This window comes from Equus caballus, chromosome 13 (genome assembly GCF_041296265.1).
Source record: "Equus caballus isolate H_3958 breed thoroughbred chromosome 13, TB-T2T, whole genome shotgun sequence".
Lineage (NCBI taxonomy): Eukaryota > Metazoa > Chordata > Mammalia > Perissodactyla > Equidae > Equus > Equus caballus.
In genome coordinates, this window is record NC_091696.1 from 32,329,892 (window position 1) to 32,347,829 (window position 17,938).

Genomic DNA, 17,938 nt, shown 5'->3' on the forward strand with positions numbered 1-17,938 from the left:
AGACAGGCAGAGATACTGTAATAAATAGAATTACAGTATCCTTACAGTTTCAATAAAAAGTCGTTAAATTAAATTTCCCTGAATTTTACAGAAGAAAAGGCAATTTAAAACTGAAGTATCTGCTAAAAGGTAACTCTTCACCATAAATATTATTCCTTCTAAGAGGCCTCTCAGGACCAAAAAAAAGGATTGACAGAGGTAGGAGTCAATGTTTTTCTAAACTTCATATGTTATTTTTGGGTGGTATTGAGTGATTCCTGATAGGAAAGATGAAAAACATTAGCTCTCGTACATCCTGCCCAATGTCCCCAGCCCTGCTGATCTTTGTTAATTCCGTCTTTGCTTTTATTTCATCACTATTTATTAACTTAAGCTTTGTTCTGGAACATTCAACCCAGGCTATTGATTCTAGAATCCATAATTAAGTGGACTGAGTGCTCACAGTTTCACTTACCGAAGCTCCTCATTCCCTAGTTCTTTGTTTTGTCGTAACTGGCAACATTTTTGTCGTTACATCATTATTCTAGAAGAGCTGAGGAAGGCTATTATTTCTGATTTATTTCATCCTAAAGGTGAAAGAAACATTCTTAGAGGATGTTTGCCCTGTTGACTTCATGCTGAGCGACATCAAGGAATGTTCTAGATTATAGTTCTTTCTCCTCAGACTTCTACGAATATCGTTCTATTTTCTTTCTCATGTTTAACGCTGTGGTGGGAAAGTCTGAAGCCATCTTGCTTTTCCCTCTTGTACACACCTTGCTTTTTTTCTCCCTACATTATTGAAGTTCAATAAGGTGCCAAGATACGTCCTGGGGTTGTTTGCTCTGCACCAGTTCTTCCTGCAAGAGAACATGCACTTTCAATCCGCAGATTCAGTTTCGCCTTCTGATTTCAGGAAATTTTTCCTCTAACATATTTGCAGTGTTTTTTCCGTTTGTATTTGCTGCGTTGTCTACTGCAGGGACATCGAGGATCTTAACAGCTGCTTCCTTTGCCCTCCCTACTTACCCGCTACCCTTCTGGATGCTGTCGTCTCGTGGTCTTACTCCTCGATTTTAACTGTAATTATGTCAAGACCTTCTTCTATGTTAGTACGTTCATTTCCAGCTCCATCTATTTTATTCTTTGATGCGTCTGAATCATGAATTCTGCATGAATATTATTTGGGTCTCAGTTTGTCTTCTTAGCTCCAAAATCTTCCCATGTACCTCGTTCCTTGAGAAAATCCTTTGTCTTGGAATTCTTGTGTCATGTTCTTCTATTTACTTTTTTTATTGAGTAACCATTGCTGTATAACATTATATAAATTTCAGATTGGGCCGGCCTGGTGGTGTAGTGGCTAAGTTCACGCGCTCCACTTTGGTGGCCCAGGGTTTGTGGGTTCAGATCCCAGGCATGGACCTACACGCCACTCATCAGTCATGCTGTGGCAGCATCCCACATACAGAAGAGCAGAAGATTGGCACAGATGTTAGCTTAGTGACAATCTTCCTCAAGTAAAAAAAGAGGATTGGCAACAGATGTTAGCTCAGGGCCAATCTTTCTCACACACACAAAGAAAGAAAATTCAGGTGTACATCATTACATTCTGATTTCTGTGTAGACTACCTCATGTTCATCACCCAAAGACTAATTACCATCCATCACCACACACATGTGCAATTTGCCCCTTTTGTCTTCCTCCCTGACATCATGTTCCAGTGAGGTCCTTCGCCATGAAGCACTTGTGCAGTGTTTACCCCTGTTCCTTGGGGTATGTTCTTCCACATAGGGCTCCTCATCTCTAGTTTCCATTTCATATTTCTTCCTTTCTCTTCCCCACCCCCATAGTAGGTTTGCATTGTGGCTGTACATTTTCTTGCTGGTTTGTTCTTGCTTCCACTTTCTCTAAGAGAGTATGGTCGAATTTTCCCTTCCCAGACCTGTCTGTTTGCCTTCCACGCCACAGTTTGAGGGCTGGAATTTTGTGTTCCTGCTACTTTTCTGTAGAGGCTAGGTGAGCTGGCAGGTGCAGGGTAGCTGGGGGTGAGCACAGTCTTAGAACAACCAGACTCAGTTCTCCTCCCAGAGCCTGTTGATTGCCCTGTGCCAGAGTCCCACCCACTGCATGAGATGTATCCTGGGGGGACACCCTCTGCCTTTGAATTGTTCCCCAGTTCAAAGTAGTGACATGAGCCCTTGTCCCATAAAGGGTGTCAGCCCTTGTTCTCACTCCTCCCATTTCACCCACCCCTCCCCAGAGCCCACGTGACTAGCCCCACAGCCAGAAGAGGAAAAGAGCTCCCCGCCTCTGTCCACTCATCTGATTGACTTGGAGATATTACTGAGAATACACGGGATTCTGTTAACTCAACAGGACACATCTGGGGCTTGGGGTGGAGATGAGAGGTTAGCAGTCTTGCTGCCCCAAAAGTTTTGTTCCCTTTTCTTGGTGTTTTAAAGATTATGGGATTACGTATTTCTCCTTCCCTTCCTTCTTGTTGTTACCACCATTATGATTACTGATTACCATTTGAGTTATTCTTACTATTGTTTATTGATTTCATTAGTATTGAGGGAGAGAGATTCTGTGTTAGTTTCATTTTTTCATCTTTACTCAGAACATCCTTTAATAAAGTCTTTATAAAGAAGTTCAAAAAGGAGCGAGGCTGAAAATGGCAGTCGGAAATCAGAGAATACAGCATACTCCACAGTCAGCTTTGGGGTACACATGTTTATATGAACCTCTCTACTGTAAAGTATGTATGGGATACAGAAATTCTTGCTTCTCCTCCACTGTGGTCGTTCATTCCAGTTCCTTGCACATTCCAGGCCGCCTACTCCCTTGGGCACCCAAGATTTCTTCCTGGGGGGCAGGAGGGGACGCTGGTTAGAAACTGGGCTTCTGGCCTGGACTACCAAGGTTCTAATCCCAGCTCCATTCCCTACTGGTGAAACCCTTGGAAAATTATTAACTCCTCTGGCCTCATCTTCCTCGAATTTTCTGGGCCTACTGTAGGGTGGATGAATACGCACAAAGCTTAGAATAATATCTGGCACTCAGTGAGTGTGAATGCCACTCGTCTTCGTGGTTTTGAACACTCTGACCCTAAGCACTGACTGTCTGATGAGCATGGTCTCCCAGGGCCACTCTGTCTTTGGTGCAGTGGTGCCGAATGGAGGGAGGGAGGGTGAACTGCCTCCTGGCTTGGTGGAGCTGACCTCACTGCCGGGCAGGGCCATCACGCCTCCTACCAAACCTGCACACCCTCAGCGATGGAAATGCAGGTCGGGGGACCACTCTTTAATTAGGGACTTTTCAGGCTTCATGCTAGGGTTTCTTCGGGACTTGGTCCCTTCTCTGTCTGTTCATGTTCTCCTTTTGCTTTCTGTGATTCCTTTCTTCTGAACGCTGATTCAAGATGCTATGTTAATTAGCTTTACTGTAGTAATCATTTCCCTATGTATACACGAATCAAATCATTATGTTGTACACGTTAAATGGATACTATTTTTATTTTTAATAAATGGCCTTAGAAATCCAGGTGGAAAAATAGCCCATCTTAACATCTTACTTCATCCCATACGGGCTCTCCAAGGCTGCCGTGGGTCCAGAGTGTGTTTTATCTCCCATCTTTTCAAGCTCCACTCAGATGGTGCCAGCAAGGCCTCCTCCACTGCCTAGTTCCCGGGGTAGTGCTGACAGGTGGGGAACGCTTCTTCAGCTCAGCCCAAGCTAATGTGGGCTGTACACGAGTATTGCCACTGTGGACTTGACAGTCTGCTCATTGTGTTGTCCCTTGGAGTCTGGGCTCCTTCCTGTTTGCCTAACTCTCCAGCTCCCAAGTCACACTGAGACCTCATCTGCATTGGCTGGGACCTTGGCCCTCTCTTTCACTGGACTTTCTCCCTAGAGCCAGCCTGATTTTGAGCAGTCTTTATCTTTACCCACTCCTGGTCCTGCCTACTGGCTTTGTGGCTGTGAAAAACCAGACTATTGTTCACCAAATATTTATTACCCTCCTCCCCCCACTGAGGGTGATGCATACCTCTCAGCTTCTGGATTTGAGGCTTGGCTGTGTGATTTCTTTGGCCAAAGGGATATTGGCGGGCATGACGTAAGTAGAGGTCTTGATGCACTTGCGTGGTCTGACTTGGCTCTGGAGCTCATGTGATAACCATTAGAAAAACATGCACTGAGTAGCCAGTGCCCTTTCAGCTTGGGCCTGAGCATACAGGGTAGACCTGAACCCAGCCTGTAGCCTGGAACCAAGGCCAGCCAGCTTGCACCCTGACAGAGTCATCTGAGGCGCCACTGGTATGCAGAACCTGTGTGCATGAGAACAAATGTTTGTAGTTGTCAGACCCTGAGTTTTGAGGTGGCTTGTTACACAGCATTATTGATAGCTGACTGATACACTGGCCTAGGATGCTAATATTAAACAGTCCCACAGGCCACACGTATATTAAGAGCAGCCTTATGGACTGCTTTTCCCAGCCCGCATCCCAATTCCATTCCTCTCCACCAACACATGTGGCTGGTGGCCCAGCCTGCAACGTGCCTAATGCCACCAGATGCATATAAGTCAGGCAACATACTCAGTGACCAAAAAAGATCCCAGCTGCACAACTGCCAGAAGGAATCAAACATTCTGCAACACAAGTATGAGCACAAGGATGTAAAACAAAGTACATCTAAGTGAGAGTGCAGGCAGGAGCCCTCAGAGAAGAGACACTGGAAAGAGGCTTTGGTCGAAAAGCCTCGAAGGCTGCTTATGTAATATTCTCATGCCTTTTGTAGGCATAGGTATAATTATTTCATTATGTTTTCCTGTGAAGTGTGAAAACTCTCTTTACCAATCCTCTTAAATTAGTTAAATATAATATTCAGCGAGACAGGAGACAGAGCACTGTTAATTGAAAGTGGAGAGGTGTTTATAGGTTGAGACAGTGCAGCCAACTGTGACTAAAATTAATGTTTGGGGGTTCCTGCAGCTGCCTGATACCCTCCAGTTTATTCTATATTTGCAATAGCAGCTCCTGGCGCACAGAGAGTCTCGCTCAGTGTACAATTCCAGCGTGCCTCGGAGAAGATTTCCTTGAATTGGGTCAAAGAAGATGTGATTTTAATTACATTCTATTTGTAAGTTTTTGCCTGAAGAGACGTTATAAACAATGGGAAAATTCTAAAAAATTCATCTCACTCTGGATAGGTCGTTGGTAAAATCGTCACTGAGCCTGTCACTGAGTCTTACCTTAGAGTCTGTCAAGGTTGGGGTTGCCCCATCACCTACACCAGACCGTGGCTGGACCCTTCGGGATTGCGGTAACACGGAAGCTGCAGGGTATTAAAAGACAAAGAGTGGTCAGAGGGTTGAATTCTCCCTCTGTTCTTTATCAAATGCAGTACCAAGTTATTTTCTGCACCTCTTCTGCTTGAAAGTGGGTTCTTCAACGGTGTCGCCAGTCCTAGATTCGATTATTTCTTTGCTTAATGGGACGGATGTCACTAGAGGAACCCAGGACCTGTAGTGGGACCTGTCTGACCAAGTGCAACCGGCCGACCACACCGAAAGAGTGAGCCGACGTGTTTTGATCCCTCTCTTTACTTCCCTCAGGGTGGAAACTGTGGGGCCACGCTGCCATCCGATCACAGCTTTCTTCACTTATTTGAAACACCTAAGGTATGTTTGTAACTATTCTCTTACAGAACAGTCTGAAATGTCTGGTTTAAACAAAAAATAACTTTTAACAGGAAATGGAGAGAAGACTGAGTTTTCTTCCCTTTGTTAGATGTGCAGCCTACATTTAAGAAGGAAAACAGAGATGCGGGTATAGCTTGGTTAGGAGCAATAGGTAATAATCATAGTTGTTGATACTATTTATCTCCCGTAAGGAAGAAAATTGTTACAGAGCGGTGTCCTTGGGTCCTAAGCCCACTTGGGATATTTTCCCAGATGACACCATCTCTCCCGCTTTTCACGGCCCACGGTTTTCTGTTGGATCCAGACTGCTGGTCTTCACGTGGGTCACTGAAGCCCTGAACTTCAGGACTTCTCTTTGGCCAAACACCTATTTTTGAAGATTTTCTGCATCTTAAGGTTCACGGATCCACTCTCAGCTGCATTTAATTCATGGAGGAACTTGACTCTTCATAAAGGGGTGTCTACTTGCAGAAGTCTGCTTTAATCACCTGAACTAAGATAACCCACACCCTGCCACCTTTGATCACCTTGTCCTATTTTCTTTTATTAATTTTATAGCTATATACACTTACGGTCTTTATTAATTAATTAATTTGTTTGTTTTAGCTTCACTGGAATGTAGACTCCATGAGGTCAAGGTCCTTTCTGTGTTATCCACTGCTGTCTCCCTGGTACCTGGAAGGGTGTTGGCATATAGTAGGTATCCAATAAAACTTTGTCGAGATAAAGAACGAACAGCTGAGTGAACTTGGGTTCCTCTCATTTAGACCATTGTCATGTTACCTTCTCTGCAACTAGAGATTTCATTTTCTTTTGTCTATGCCAAACTTCTCTGTTTCCTTCAACTTCCCATGGTCTACAACTCTTCACTTTGGCTGTACTTTTCTGGAAGTCCCAATTTTGTCAATGCTCTATACTAGAATGTGCACCAGTATACGTATTTCGGGACTGGCCTGATGAAGATAATAGGTGAGCGATTCTGATTGGGAAGATGAGATAAGAGAGATGAATTTCAATAGGAAAAAAATGGGGGCAAACAGAGAAATTCTAGAAAGGCCTTGAAATAAAAGCCAATGCAGGAGGGTTTTACCTAGTAGTTTCTTTGGACAGCCGTTGGTGGGAGAATCATGCTAAGATGGCCAGCTCTGGGAGGGTGACCAAAAGGAGGTGAAGGCTGGACTGTCACAGAGTCCACCAAGAGACGCCACTCTTTACAATTAATTTAAAAGCAGATTTCTTATTTATAGAGATTAAAGTGTAGAGATTCTTTTCTATCCATTAGCCAGTCTCAAAGCCTTGTTAAAAGTTTTCCCTCAATTCCCAAACTAGTTTCTGTTGATTCAAGGGTCTTTGGTGGTGGAGCCTATCCAACTCTCCTTTGGAAAATCCACTTGACGTGAGTGAATGAACCAGGTTGGATTTCCCTTGGAGAAACCAGGAAGGTATAGTCTCATAACACTGCAGTCTATGTGGACATAGCTTTTCCTCTGTTGATTTCTCTCTCCATCCTGGAGAATCCAGATGACCTGGTAGGAAAGTGAGGCTCCTTCACTGACCCGGGAGGCCCAGGCGGTGCCTTGCAGTTGGGGGGTTGGCTGGCTGTGCTCCGGCTCTCAGCAGAGCAGCCATTTGTAAAGATCTGTTTCACATTTTGGCCAACACTTCCCCAATTTCTCCCTTGAGTTCTTTCAAAACACTTGGGTGGATGCCATCCAGGCCTGCTATTTATCTCTATCTCGTTGATGCATTTCTTCAGATTAGATCTAGTGTCTCAGATGCGTGTGGCCCAAGAGATGGTGAGGCTGGAAATGTCTCTAACCCCTTCCTTGTTCCTCCCATGCAATTTCAAGTGTTCTTGGAGGTCATCAATGAGAGAAAGCTTGCAACAACAAGATTAAGAATTTCCCTGCCATCTACTTCTTGTCCTGTGTATTCAGAGAATGCCCTGAGATCTTTGAAAGGCCTCTCCACACTATCTTTTGAGCTACTTAATGCTGAAATGGGATCTTGGCTGTTGCCCTGATGTGAAAGAAGGTGCCCTTTCCTCTCCAACATCTCATCTCCGGCTCCAAAGGTACATTGGTGGTGGTGGTGGTGGTGGTGGTGGTGGTAGTAGTGGGGGGGTTCCAAAATCCTTTTAAAATCATGTCTAAGATCCAAGATGCTAGGCCCTATTCCTGATATATTGCTCCTAAATCCTGCCTCCATTTGGACCTAGACATGGGATCAATGTGGAGTGTTCAAAAGGCTCTTAGACGAAGGGGTAACTGAAATCACAAACAGACATGGAGGGTGGGAATTTGAGATTATTAGCAAAGGGACAAACCAGGGGAATGATCAATTTCTTTACATTTAAGTTCTTCGAATTTCATCATTATCTCCTAGGATGACTATTACAGCGATTACCCTGGTCAAAGGGGGTTGAGAGTACTACCTAGGCTTTAACATGCCGCATGCCAAGCACTTTTATATGTGTCTGTGTGGGAGTGCTAAGCCCTTGAAACCAGCCCTGCAGATCCCACTGCAGTGTAAGTGGCCCGCGCAATCTGTGCCCAGCCTTCGTCTCCAGTTTCATCCTCGCTCACCTCACCTTCTCACCCTTCATTCGCCCCAAGGTGCATCTACACTCAAGTTCCCTGAAGGTGCCACACCCACTGAGGTCTCCTGTGCACACAGGCCACTTCCTCTCCCCAAGACCTTCTCCTGCAGGCTCAGCCCTGCCCAGTTCCTGAGCCAATGTGACCAGGCAAGGGGTCCCATTTGGGGACAGGCCACTAGATGGACTCTTGCTAGGAGCCAAGGGCCTCTGTGTGCCCAGGATCATGGCCTCTGTCTACCTCTCTTCCCTGTTCGCACAGTTGGGGTTGTGCCTCTCTTTCCCTCCTGGCTCTCTGTCTTGTCTGTCGCCCTCATACCTTCCTGGACAGAGCCATCCCCCTTAAGACTTCAGCCCTGACCCCAGGCCTATTCCAAAACTACTGTCTGGAGTTCTCTTGAGAATGACTTGACCACCCCAAACCACATCCCCTCCGCCTTACTGACTTTGGGAATCTCCTTAGGCCTGGCCTCACCACGCCTGCGCAAGCAGCCACAGATACCTGTCATGCCTGGGCCGAGCTCTGCTGCCTGGAAGCAGCCCTGCTGCCCCAGACTTGGTCTTTGGGGAAGCAGGGGGAGACGAGGGAAGCTGTTGCAAGGATGGGTGTGGGAGTCAGGACGATCTGAGTTCAAGACCCACTGTATTATCTACTATCTCGGTGACCTTGGGAAAGCTCTCTGAGCCTTAATTTTCTTGTACGGAGAATGGGAAGAACATCTGTGCAAGCTTGTAGGTTAGAAGTGAGCATTGAGGATTAAAGGATCAAAGGACCTGGGACAGTGTCCAGCACTGAGTAAGAGGTCAAAACAGGGAGATGATGATGATGATGATGATGATGATGCTGATGCTGATGTCCCATGAGCCAGGATCCCTCTGCCCTCGCTCCCGCCAGGATCAGCCTCTTAGCCGTGTCAGTTTGCCCGTTTCTCTATCTCTCTGATGCTCATCTACTCTTCCCTGGATCAGTACTCCTGACTCAGAACATGCCTTGTGACCCCACTGGCCCCAGGTGCATCTTAGCCTGTGATCCCTCACCAGACCCCGCCCCTTGGACAAGGCCCGCAGGTCCACCACTGGCTCAGGCCAGTGGCATTTTGCACACAGAGCTGCTGTTATCCAGCCACAGCACCAACACATTTGTATCTCCCTGTACATCCAATGCTGCTTCTCAGGCATTGCAACTGGGACGATTCAAGGTCAGAACAAACACATAAAATCAATTTTACCTTGGGAACGAGCTCCTGTACAGAGCAGCTGTCTGATATTCATCTCCTGCGCCCTGGCTCAGCTGCCGGCGGTGCTTGAGGAAGGCTGCTCCCACGATCTTTGCAGAGGAACACACCAGCAGACAAACCAAACCACCGGAGTGTGAGTGTGTGTGTGTGCGCGTGCAGGGCATGTTTTTATTTTCTGTCTTTTGCTGTCTGCTTCCTTCCGTGTTTTCCTTTTGCTTCTCTCTTCTCTCCTCTGATTTTCTAACAGAGTCTATCTCTCTCTGTTTTTCCTTTCTTATTCCTGTTTTTCTCTGCCTCTCCCCTTGTGTTTCTCTCTCCACTTTCTCTCCTCTCCCCAGCCCTCTCTCTCTTCTCTTTCATCACCTCTCTCCTCCTTCGTTCTTTCTCTCCTCCTTTCTTCTCCGTCTCTTTCTGTTTTTCTCTTACTCGTTCCTCCTCCTCGTTGTCTCCTGTCTCTGTCATTGTCTGTCTCCACATGACAGGAGTGGCTTCTCATTTTAGACCATTCTAATGAGGTCTTCTCGTCCCGCAAAATGCGGGAGCCTCTGGATTTCCTCTGACCACGGCTGGGGCTTACCCGGGCTGCTATCCACTGAGCAACCCAGCCTGAGGAACCCCCGGTCATGTGTGAGGTGACCCCAAGGATTGAGGAGGCTGGCTTGGCCCTGGGAAGAGGGACGGGCAGGACCACAGGGCGTTGGTTGTGCCTGGGGCTTAGTGCACAGTGGGCCTGTGTGTGACTCCTGCATCCTTCCAGTCCCACCCTAGGCAACTCACGACCTACACGAGCATCAGCCTCCCTGCCTGTGAAATGGAGCTGACAAGAGTCCCTGTCTCAGGGTATTTTAAAAATGAAAATTCCACTCATCACAAGGGAAAAAAACATTGTAATTACGTATGGTGATGGATGTTAACTAGACTTATTGTGGTGCTCATTTGCATGAAAGTTTCCCAGAACAGTGCATGACAACTAGTAGGTGGTCAATAAATATTTGTTGGATGAATGAATCAACTAACTAATGCTGAGGGCTGGTCCCTGGCCGAGTGCTTAAGTTCACAGCCTCTGCTTCGGCTGCCCAGGGTTTTGCCGGTTCGAATCCTGGGCACGGACATGGCACCACTCAAAAAGCCGTGCTGAGGTGGCATCCCACATAGCACAACCAGAGGCACTCACAACTAGAATATACAACTATGTACTGGGGGGGCTTTGAAGAGAAGAAGAAGAAGAAAAAAAAGGAGAGTGGCAATAGATGTTTGCTCAGGTGCCAATCTTTAGGAAAAAAAGAATAAAAAAAAACTAATGACGGACTTCATGTGGCACCTGGCACATGGTAAGTGCCCTATGAATCGTTAGTATCAGCTAAGGAAGATCAGTACGAGGTGCTTTGTGACCAGACTCAGCCACACTGGGCAAAGGCAGGAACGGTTGGAGCCAGCATGCAGACCCCTGCCTGCTTCGTGGTCCTGTCAACCCCATGTTTCCGCTGCTTGATCTTGATTTTGCACCAGCTTCACTGCAGCCTGTGTCCTTCAGGAGAGAAGCTGACACAGGAGACCAGAAATGGGCACGTTTTCTGAAACTCTCTGTTTTCCTTTTATGGTACCCTGAAAGTCAACTTGCTTCCTTTGAAAGCTTCATTGAAATGAACCTTTGCTCCAACCAAGAGGTATGATGCACAGGCTTCAAGAACAGTTGAATCTTTTAAAGGCGTCAATTCACCTCTGGCACCTCAATGTGCTGATCTGTAAAATGGGTTATCTGTTCCTACTGGCTCCCGGGAAATCTACTCAAACGGCAATGTGTGATAGTGTAATGTTTGCCCGTGGCACGTGGCCCCGATGTTGCTTTTTTTTTTTTTAGTTTTAGATTTTCTGTTTCATTGGCTGGAGCTCTCTGTCTGTGTAGGGAAAGAGGGCGACCAACACAGTCAGTTAAAGCCCCATCAGAGGATGTTTTCTTAAAGACATTCATTGCCAAGGATTTCCATCAAAATTAAACATGGTTTGGAAGTCTAACAAATATATACATGTTTTAAACTATATATATAATGTGTATATATATATATATATATATATACATACACACATACACATGTATATATGTGTGTATATATTATATATAATTTTGGTCTATTTACATACCATAGGAATTTCATTTTATTTGGGAGCTAAAAGTCTCCTTTTAGAGAGAAGCTCTGTCTTTCCAAAGGCCCCCACTCTACTGGAAGTGGAGGGGCGCCATCTGAACAAGCCGGCCAGCACTTTCTAAGGATGCCGGCCCACCCTGACAACAGCTCTCCAGGAGAGAAAGAGGAACAAAGAGAGAAATCAATTTCGAATCCACGCCTGACACCAAACCGGCTTGTGTCCCAGCTGCATCCTTCTCTGAACTGGTGCTGACTGGAAGCTTCTTAGGGGTAAAACCTAGTTCCAGCCCCGCCCCTTTTCTTGAGCCGATAAAAGAAATCACAGAGGACTTCAGTTCCCCGTATGAGCACTTACCACTGTGTTATCTGGCAATGGGCCTGGGCCCTCTGATGTTAGGAGGCTGAAAGTTGACCACGCGCAAGCGGACCTGGATGAAAGGCCAGGGCGTTCCCTCCGCCTCTTGTTCAGGACACTTATTTCTTCGCATCTTCTTCATGGGTTTCCACCCCCGGAGGCTTCTGAAAAAGGCTCGTGCCGGATCCTGCCACTTGGCTCCTAATCTCGGGGGTGGGTCCCAGGTACTGGCATTGTAAGAATTTCCGGAGACAACGGTAAGGCTGAGAACCACTGCTTCAAAGAGAGCCTCAATTCTCACGCTTGCTCCAGCCCAGGCTGAACCCCAGTCCTACCTGAGCCCTAATGCTGTTCACACCCCCATTGCAGTGCCCTCTGGCTCTCTCCCTATGCCCTGTCCCTCTTTCCTTCTTCTCCATCACTTTCTCCTGCCCTTGTGTCGCTCCACCATGACCGTCTGCTCCCTCCCTCTCCACTCTCAGGACTGGTTAGCTTGGACTAAACCAGCAATCCTCAGCTGTATTTTTCCTGCAACACATATGACGGGACTTTGCTTTGTGTAGCACACTCCCATGGTAGCACTCAGATTTTTGATAAAATCCCCTTCCAATTCTGTAGTTAAAGAAAGCAAAGCTCAGTAATAATATTAAATCACTGATTTCTGACGGTACATGGGATCGGACCTGGAGGGGAGGAGCCTCTCGTCCATGCACTGTTCCTGGTACCCCATCTCCTGCCAAGCTTGCCTCCCCCAAGAGAATGTTCCTCACAATGTGGGTGGGAGCACACCTATTCTGAGGGTAACTTCAATCTGCTCAAGCTCATCTATTTTTGAAAACAAAAGGGAGTAAAAAATTCACAAACGTGGATGCTTTGCTACTAGAAGCAATTTACTAGTAGCAACAATACCAGCTAGCATGTCCTGGGCACTCGCGTGTGGCAGGCCCTGTGAGGATGCCTTGGTCACTGCGTGGGCTCCCTTGGTCCCCGCAGCCCCAGGAAGGCGTTCTCTTGCCCTCCGTGTTGGCAGAGGAGGAAGCTAAGTTTCGGAGAAGTCAGAGTCTCACAGGGGGACCAGGGCAGAGCTGGGATCCAGACGCGCATTTTCTGACTCTAACTCCCAAACTGGGGACCACTCCGCACATCAGAATGGATGACACCAGTGTGTTGTGAAAACACAGCTGTGGCGCTCAGGGTTCTGCAGAGAAATAGAACCCATGGGAGATATACATGTGTGTGTATCTTCATACTTAGAGAGATAGCTATAGACCTATGTCCATTTCTTGATCTATCTATGTATCTTTCTCTCTAGAGAGATTTGTTATAAGATGTGGGCTCACGTGACTATGGAGGCTGAGAAATCCCATGGTCTTCCATCCGCAGGCTGAAGACCCAGGACTGCTGCTCAGAGGCCTGAGAGGCGGAGAGTTGACGGCTTAGATTCTGGTCCGAGTCTGCAGGCCTGGGACCCGGGAGCGCCAAGGGCTGGGAAGACTGATGTCCTAGTGCAAGCAGTCGGGGAGAGCAAATTCAACCTTCCTCTGCCTTTTTGTTCTATTCAGACCCTCAGTGGATTGGAGGGTGCCCTCCCACATAGGGGAGGATCATCTGCTTTACTCAATCCACCAATTCAGATGTTCATCTCTTGCAGAAACACTCTCACAGACACACCCAGAAATAATGTTTAACCAGCCATCTGGGCATCCCGTGGTCCAGTCAAGTAGACACATAACATTCACCACCACCACATTCACCACCACCGCAGCTTACAGCGGGGCGTCTCAGACTTCAATGCGCATGGAGCCACCTGCTGAAATAGGGATTCTGAGTCAGGGAGTCTGGGTGGAGCCTGAAAGTCTGAATTTCTAACAAGCTCCCAGATGATGCGGATGCTGCTGGTCCGCAAACCACACTTTGGGGAGCCAGGTTTAGAACAGTCTCAGATGACAAGGAGAGGAGGAAGCAGATGATGAGTCCAGATCACTGGGAATGGTCCAGGACAAGGCAGGAGTCTTTTATAAAATGCTGAGCTCACCTCTGCCATCGTGCTTACCATTCGGCAGTGAAATTGTTTGCTTGTCCCATGCAAGGCTAGGAAAGACCCTGCTGCTCCCAAGAATCTTCAAGATTACAGTCATGGTCTGAGTGTTCTCCTCTAGCTCACCCCGCACACGCCTCGAGCCTCTCCCTGCACAGCCCACAACTCTCACCTGGGCCCCATCTGGAGCCAGCCCTCCGAGGGCCCACGGGGATGGGTATCGGGGCTCTAACTCTGAATGCTCAGATCTCCCTAACCCTCCCTCTCACCCCAGACTCTCTCTCCAGTTCCCACACCAAGTTAATGAGATTCCCCACCCACACCAGGGGCTGCTGCTGCCCTCAGATGCAAGGAGGACGTTGGCCTCTTTTCTCTCCCCTGTCCGCCCTGCAGCCCTGTAGCTGCACTGAGACGGAGAAAGCAGGAGCCTCAGGTTTCCCACTGTGCAGACAGCCGAGAAGGTCAGTGGCGTCCATGAGAAGGGAGACAATGCCTTCCAGGGACATTAATTTTTCAGTCTGTGCATTCGGATGTGTGGCAGCTTGAGGCCGACAGGCTGGACTGCAGGCTCCTGTGATCCTCAGAGCTGAAGGATGCTCTGGACTTGGACTATGATTTAGTTCCAGGTGAGGCTCACCTGGCTGGGCTGCTGAGAACAGAGTCAGCAGGGAGGCGGGAAGGTAGCCGACACGAAGGCGACCCCCTGCCCCACAGGGATAACTATACCCACACAGGATCCCATTTAATTAATCTCTGCCACTTTTTGAGGGGTAGATTATCCTATCCCCAATGTAGAGATGAGAAAACTGAGGCCCAGGTAGGTCACGGTCAATGTCATACAACTATTCTCACTCATTCAACAAATATTGATGAGAAACTACTTCGGGCCAGGAAGTGCTCTGGGCCTTAGGGATACAGACACTGTCTCTGCCTTGGCGGGGGGTCACAAATTCTGGTTGGGGAGACTGAAAATGGAGTGAGACAGCTTATTGAAATAATTCAAGTTGGGAAGCAAACGGCTGTGGGGCTGAGAAGGCGGATACTTGGTGGAGATTGACTTTAGACCAAGTGTCCTAGCCGGCCTCTCTGAGAAGTGATTGAGCAGACGAGCAAAGGTTGAGAGACAGCAAGTCAGGAAAAGAATGGCGTGGGGGTGGGGAGAATGTCCCTGGCAGGGTGAACAGCACGTGCCTGGGCTGTGAGGAAGCAAGGACCTCGAGAAGTGCACGGGCCTGAAAGAAGCTCATGTGGTTGTTCAGTGTGGTCAAAGGAGAGGCACAAGGCAGGAGGCTGGAAGACGGCAGGGGCCAGACCACAGACCCTTGGAGACCGTGGCGCATTTGGGTTTTATTTGCCATAAAACCCCTTAAAGTGCAGGATTTCACTCCAAGTCTTCAAGATTTCAAAGCCTTGATTTTTCCCATTACAGCAATGGTTTTCAAAGATATATTTTCAAAGCCGTAGAAACATTTTATCAAATGAAATCTGATGAAGATCTTCCTCAAAATGCAAAACAGACAGGAGATGCATCAATTTGGTTTAAGCAGAGGTTTGGGGTCCCCTGGAGCTACCAGCTTTGCCTCCTTCTCACCCTCTGCCATGAGCCCTGAGACATCACGGCCCACAGGAGGAAGGCAGATTTACTCGTTTCCTTATTTATTCTACTCATTTACTTATTTATTCACTTGACAAATATTTATTAAGCACATAGTATGTGCCAGGCACTGTGTTAGCATAAGGGGTAGAGTCGTGGACGAGAGAGACATAATCCTTGGTTTCATGGGTTTTGTCTTCCAGTGGAGGACTCCGACATTGAGCAAGGAATCACAGGTGAGCCACAGAAAGAACAGAGTGTTTGGGAAGTTATAATCAATGAGTGAGACTCTAATAGACTCCTGTCACCTCCTCCGAATTCATTTCATCTCCTCTTTCTAACAGTACCCAGAATTCCTCAGCCGTGTCATATTGGGGGTGCTGATCCTCTCCCTCAACTCCAGGGGCGAGCTCTTACTGGCTTTAACCACGGTGATTGGAGTAGAGAGGAACACATTATGCAAGTTTGGTCGTAAGTGTCAACTAGATTCATTTTGGGGGTATTTGTTTGCAATACTGAGAAAGTGGAAATTGTCTATTTTTCTGGATTTGAACCTGGAAATATTTAGCCATGGGAGCTTCTGGCAGACATCTTACAACCCAAAGAGAAAGTCTGCTATAAATGGAATAAATAAATATGAAGTGAAGTTGAGAAATAGAAGGGTAGGAACTATGTCTTTGTTATATTGCTTACATGCTAGATCAAGCTTCACCTGAAGCTGACGATACTTCTGATTTTTGGTAACCCAAGTTACAAAATTTTTAAATTACTTAGTGTGAGTTGGATTTCTGTTATTTGTACCAAATCATCTAAAAATATATACTGGCCTAGTCTGGAGAGTCAGTGTAGGGTTTCTTGAGGAAGCTGCCTTTAAGACGATCCACAGAGAGTAAGACAAAGTTATGCCAATGAGGAAATCAGACAAAAAGCTTTTTAGGCAAAGGAAAAAGGAAGTTCATCCCCGAGCTTCACAATTTGGTGAGGAACCACTTTGCATCTTCCAGAATCTTACATTTTTTTGAAATGAAATCTATGTTCCATGGGTTCATTATGCTCCAATGAACCCGGACGATACAGTTAAAAGCTAGAAAGAGCTCAGTGAAGGCCTAGGGTCTGTTGTAAAACTTGCTTTGCAAGTGCTTGAGGTTTGAGTAACATTAGGCGTATAAAATGCTTGGCGCATAGTAGGTGCTCAACAAGTCATTTGTTATTAACCAGAAGCTTTTGGAGAGTGGATGCTTTTGAAGCAATGAATCAAAGGCATCTGAATCAACGTGGGTCAGTCGGTTGCTAAGGGATCAGAGAGTTAGAGAAGTGGATTTGTGTGAACAAAGAGGTTCCCAGGTGAGCATCGACTGGATTTCAGAACCTTGAGCTCCCTGATGGAGTGGTGGGCTGGAGCATGTGAATGGGGGCAAGGAAGTTGAGAGGGAGGGTCTCTGAGACAGAGAAAGATGCAGAGTTGAAGGCAACCACATGGTGTTTGTTGGCCAATCTGGCCTGAGCCCCAAGGAGTGAAGGGCCATGAGTAAGAGCTGGAGGGACTCTGAGACATAGGAGTCCAGAGGACAGAGGATGACACAAATGAGAGAGAGGACCTCTAATCACAAGGTTGGTTCCTCTGGCAACCAGCCCCCATCCTCCAAGAGTCACCTCATTAGCATAAACAGGTGTAGTTGAAAGTGGCTCATTATGAATAACAAACGGCGCTCCTCTCACCTCTATCATTCCAGAAATTGCAATGGTTTTAGGAGGTCTGTGCCAGGAACCAAGGACAAAGACCAAATATTTATTTCTTATTATCACAGGTAGGGAGATTGGTTGAGACAAAGAAAGGGGACACCTAGGCAGAAGCCCAATCCCTTGGCCTGGACCAACCCAGGAGACACAAAGAACACGCTCAGGGCTGCATAATGATCCAGGGCTCCACCTGGCATCCTACCTCCTGGATTTGATTGGTAGTCAAGGAACCTGGACTGGGGTGGGGTCGTGACTAGTGGGCCCTACGGTGGCCCATCACTTTCTTTCTCTGGGTATGTGGCTTCCTACCCCACAGATGCCCATTTAATCAGAAATGTCTCAGGCGCTAGGATAATCTGGGAACTGTGGTGGGGTATCAGCCAGTAAAACATAATCCATCTTAACTCAGTTTACAGCAATGGAGGAATCAGCCATGAAACTAATGCACCTTGTAGGCAGTTCGGCCTGGCAGGTTCCAGTCAATCCAACACAAGATGGCGTCAGGATTGGCTCCTCTCCATCTTTCCTCCACTTTCCTCTGTGTTG

General features: G+C 47.1%; 1 long non-coding RNA gene across 1 annotated transcript; it reads right to left on the minus strand.

Moving 5' to 3' along the window:
* Positions 1-2,525: 2,525 nt before the first annotated feature.
* LOC138917206 (uncharacterized) lies at positions 2,526-9,851 on the minus strand. The gene is made up of 4 exons (XR_011424908.1): positions 9,510-9,851; positions 5,235-5,317; positions 4,029-4,308; positions 2,526-2,845 (listed from the first exon to the last, which is right to left on the minus strand). It is a non-coding gene; the product is annotated as an uncharacterized lncRNA (long non-coding RNA).
* Between the last annotated feature and the right edge of the window lie 8,087 nt (positions 9,852-17,938).